Raw genomic sequence first — 5000 nt, 5'->3', positions numbered from 1 at the left:
AAGATCTGACATCCGTGCCGCACAATTCTGGGCTAATGGCAGTCTATGAACTAAATATTTCCGAAGACCAAAATAGCAGAGAGTTACAGTTGTCTAATCTGCATGTAACGAAGGCGTGTACTAACGCCTCAGTACTATTAACTGATGAAAACTTTCTGATCCGAGAAATATTCCAGATATGAAAAAATGCAGATTTACAAATAGCAGAAACTTGACGGTCCATATTTAACTTCTTGTCGAAGATTACACCTATGTTCCTGGCAGAGTGCGAAGGCTGTATAACAGATCCATCAATCACTGTAAAGGAAGGAAGCTGAGAAGCAGAGAGATTGCGTGATCCAATGACCAAAAGCTCAGTCACCATTAAGTTGAAGTTTGTTCAAGGACATCGAAGTTGCAATATATGAAACAGAGTCAAACGAAAAATAAACCTGACAGTCATCTGCACAGAAATGGAAGTTCATATCATGTCTTCTTATAATGTTGCCGAGAAGAGATGTACACAGTAGATAACTGAATTGGACCTAGAACAGATCCTTGGGGAACTCCATTCATCAGATTAGCCTCAGTAGGAATTTGATCCATTTATGCTAACAAATCGACTATGGTCAGTGAGATAGGACTTCAACCAAGCAAGGACTTTGCTTCTGATACCAAACCGAGTACGTCTGTGAATTAAATAAACATGGTCGACAGTGTCAAATGCGACAGATAGATTGAGCAGGAATAAAACAACAGTGCAACCACAATCCACAGCATGTAAGATGTTGTCATGAACTCTCTTTTTTCTTTGTGAAGCCAAAGCTTAAACACGCTCATTGAAAGAAACAAAACAATATGTATTCTGAACTTTGGAAATTGCATGTCCCAAGTTCCACTTGTTTCCAGATACCAGTAACTTCAACAGGTTGGGTCATTAGGGGTCAATATTGGTGGTCAAAATTTATAATTATTGGTTGGATGTCAAATCACCCTTCTTCTGAAGTCACTACTTGGACTGTGTTTTGGTATGTCTGCACCTTTTTGCTTCTACATGTAACTGTTAAGCTACTTTTGTTTTTTCCCTTGCAGCCCTATGGTATCCATGCGTGTACTGGTTCATGGTGGCATTATTGCTCGAGTGATTGGTAAGTTGCTGTCAAAAGCCTGTATCTACAGTACCAACACTTTTGGCTGTTATGCAAGGATTACCGGTAGTCAAAATGAAAATGACTTAGAATGGCTTTTTTGGCCTGGGATGGACTTGTTAAAGTGGTACTATGATCAAAAAATCATTTCCTTTTTTTCTTCTGATGTTTAAAGGTGTGTTTGCTTAACACCTAACTGGCAAAATTTTGAGCTTTGAGTTTTATCCAAAGGCTGTTTATTTTGAGTGTAAGTTTTGGATTTCACAGTCCGCCATTACTCACGTTCAAAACTGGCCGATTGGACCTCAGAGGGTTGGATCTAGAGAAAATGATGTCATTTACTCACTAGCTTAAAATTTCAGCGTGTAAACGCAATTTATTACATATGCAAAACACAGATTTAAAAGTCTGAAAGCCCGAAACTCCCATGCTGCATATTAATTCGGCCGCGTACACACGCATTGCATTCTTAAACTAGTGAGTCTTTGACGTCATTTTCTCCTGGACCCAGCTCTCTCAAGATTTTAAAGTTAGTAATGGTGGACCAATAAATAAGAAAATTCCAGTTAAAATAAACAGGTGTCTTTTAAGATCAGAACTTAAAACTTGGGTCAGGTAGTGTTTAGTTAACATAGTTTTGAAATCCAAAGAAAAAAAAGAATTGTTTTTTTGGTTGTAGTACCACTTTAAAAAAAACAAAACCTTACCTTAGGAACAGTTCATTATTAAATTTTATAAGGATGACCAGGTCGGGGAAAAACTGAACAGGGCTTTGTGTGTTTTTCTTAAACAAAGTTACCGAGTTAAACCCATTCACACCTCGCCCTTGGACGCCTCCCATTGGCGATGGAAATCATCTGGCATTGACAGAGTAAAATCACTCTCGGGTCATTGGGTTAAAGAAATGTGGACTTAACCTAACACTGTGGCAGAAACACGACAGTTTTGTGAGAACAACATGTGGAAACCTGTATTCGTATTGAAATTCACCCAATAAATTATTGCAATATGATATCTAATAGACCGAATGCATAAATGGTGGCCAAAAAATTTAATATTCTTTTGTTTATGTGCTAATTAAACTTACTAGCCTCGTTTGCATGGACAAAATACAAAAGACGGTTTCTTTAGAGCAAGGCTAGTCAGTCTAATTAGCACATAAACAAAAGAATACATTTTTGGCCGGCATGTACATGTATGCATTCCGTCCATAATTATTTATTTTCGATAATGCAAGGAAATCTGAAGCTCATGCTGTGCAACTGAATAAATTATGTGGGAATTCTACAGGTCACGGAGCAATGTTGTTGAAATGACACAAAATAATAATCTTTGTCTGCTCTATTATTTTAGTTGTTATTCCTTTACAGTTCAAACGATGAACAAGGATCTTATATACTTTCTAAGGGAACTCTGCCAACTGCAAAATTCAGTGAATCTACGGGCTCTGCCGAACTCTTGCGAAATAACTCTTGGAATTCCTAGGAATTTCCTTGGAATAGTAGTGTGAATTTTCACGGTAAATTCTGACTTGAATTCCAAGTTGTGCAAATTAGCTTTAAATTACTAGGAATTTCATGGAATAAGTGAGAAAATTTAGGCAATAGTTGGACCATTCTTGAACAAGGTCATAAAGAAGAATACATGTAGCTTGAAATAACTGAGAAATAGAAGTGCACATGTGGAACGCAAGAAACAAGGTTATAGTATCCTGCTCCTGTCAAATATTCCATCAAATCAGAAATGTGCTGGAAACTACAAAGATCTATTGCAGTCAAGCTATTAACAGTTGCTACGATTACTCACTGACAAAAAAAATAGAACTACAGATTTCAAAGCAGTTAGATGTTTTATTGCATGTACCTAAACATTTTTATTTATGTCAAAATCTTTGGATTGGGTTCTTCTTTTAAACTTAATAAAAAAAAGGCTTTTAAACATTTTGATAAACCACAGAAGAGGAACAAGTCTGCAAAGAGAGATCCCCAAATACACCAAACCATAACTGGTTGAGGAGACCCAATTGGCTGCTAAGCATTTTTGTCTGCTGCAAAGGACCTTCCCTGCTGTCCCATCAAAGAATTTTTTTCAGAAAGAACTCTTTATACTCTTTCGTGGCAACTAAAAAAATACAGTATGTATTCTTCAATGATGCAAGTAATGATTCCTTTAAATCACTGATCAAATTACAATTAAAGTGTGTGATCAGTAGACTCGAAAATTTGGGTCTCTACTTAAATCATAGCTTTGCGTCAATAATAGCTTGGTTTTTTCTGCATTGATTACAATAGTTAAAGCGACAGCATTTAGCATTTTTATGAGAAGGGAGCTTTTTTCAATTGTATACATGTAATTTTGCCGTAATATGTATGAGCAGTTCTATGTATGGAATCTTGTTGCTCCCTATTTGATCTAAAACTTCATTCTGGTGAAAGATTTACCAATTTTTGACAGGGTTATAGCATTTAAGCCAACTTGAAGTATCCTTGCCTGACAAATCGACTTGAAGATGTGAAACTTCTGAATTATACGTGTAATTGTTCGTCATTTTGAAGACAACGAGGCATCAAAAATCAAATGTTATTCCCTTATATAGTTTGTGCTTCCCTTTTTACTTGAGTTCCTGTAAGCATTTCCTTGCCTGGATCAGCATTTAAAGAGTAAAAGTAGCATAAAAAAATTGTCACCACAATTTGTGATCGTTGATACAAACGTTTGAATAAAACCGCCCAAAATCTGTAAGAGCTTGGACTAGTAACTGCTGACTGCTGACCAAAACGAAAGGGCTCACTATTTTCCAGTCTGGCCTCATCAAGGGTTATCCAAGATGGTGGACGATGACAATCTTTCTGAAAATCATGGAATTCATTATACGTGAAGAGAAATGAGCAAGATTCTAAAGATACTGGAGTTCATTGAAAAGATTTAAGTGTGTAATTTTCAAGAGTACTGCTTATGTTCCTTTTGGAATAAGGCTGATTATGAGCGCATCAAACAAGGTAATCCGTTGATGATATTTTGATTTGTCACAATCTATTGAGTACTCAGAATAAAAGTGTTCTTTTTCATTTATCCATGTACAGAGTGATTTTATGTTAAAAGTTTGTAGCCTTTAAAGGACGCTCCTTATGTTAATTACATGTATGACAAACAGTGAGTTAACTTCAAAGACATTTACATTGACGTGCTTTGAATCGACCAAACCTAGTTACGTGTACATTTAAGGTTGAAGTGAAGCTCATTTTTAAGGCACCAGATGAAATGAAATCCTAAAAGGGCACTTAAATTTGATTGTGTGACCCAGTGGTCCGGGCGCTGACCTTGAGATCCGGAGATCCCGGGTACAAGACCCGCTCTGACCACTCGTTGAATTTGATCCTGGTAGTCCCTGGTTCAACTTCCCAGCTGCACTTGTAAATAGCCAACTGGTTTGCTTCCGCCAGTTGTGATCCTTAACAGTTGTTGTTGTCAGTCCCTTTCGTTGTGTTTCATTGGCCCTGAAAAGCCCCTTTGGGAGCGGTCAATTAAGTATGTATATATGTATGTATTGTTGTCTCACTGAGCCATCCAGTACTACTGCACAAAATTGTCAAGAATTTCAACTCAATCAAGTTGAATCATTGAGTGGAATTTCTTAAGATCCCATAATTCCTAGTCGATAGTGCCCTTTTAGCGTTCAATTCCCAAGAATTGCCAGAATTCCACTCACTGGTTTTTGCTAATTGGGATAATTTGGAATTCCTCGGGTCAAAACTGCCAAGCGTTTTGAGAGACCGGAAATCGTCCACTTTCTTAAATTCTAAGCTTCTCAAGCTTGCTTATTTTACATTTGTGGGTAAATATGGGAATTCCTAGGAATTCCTCTAGTTTACA

The 5000-nt window shown here is 37.1% G+C and overlaps 1 protein-coding gene across 9 annotated transcripts in view; it reads left to right on the top strand.

The window, feature by feature from the left end:
- LOC138038945 (insulin-like growth factor 2 mRNA-binding protein 2) overlaps positions 1–5000 on the top strand; it is an 84822-nt gene that overhangs the window by 37771 nt on the left and 42051 nt on the right. The gene's annotated exons all lie outside the window — the stretch shown is intronic.

The sequence above is a fragment of the Montipora capricornis genome, chromosome 1 (genome assembly GCF_036669925.1).
Source record: "Montipora capricornis isolate CH-2021 chromosome 1, ASM3666992v2, whole genome shotgun sequence".
In the NCBI taxonomy this organism is placed as follows: Eukaryota; Metazoa; Cnidaria; class Anthozoa; order Scleractinia; family Acroporidae; genus Montipora; species Montipora capricornis.
Note: the sequence above shows the minus strand (reverse complement) of the source record. Positions and strands in the feature narration are given on the sequence as shown.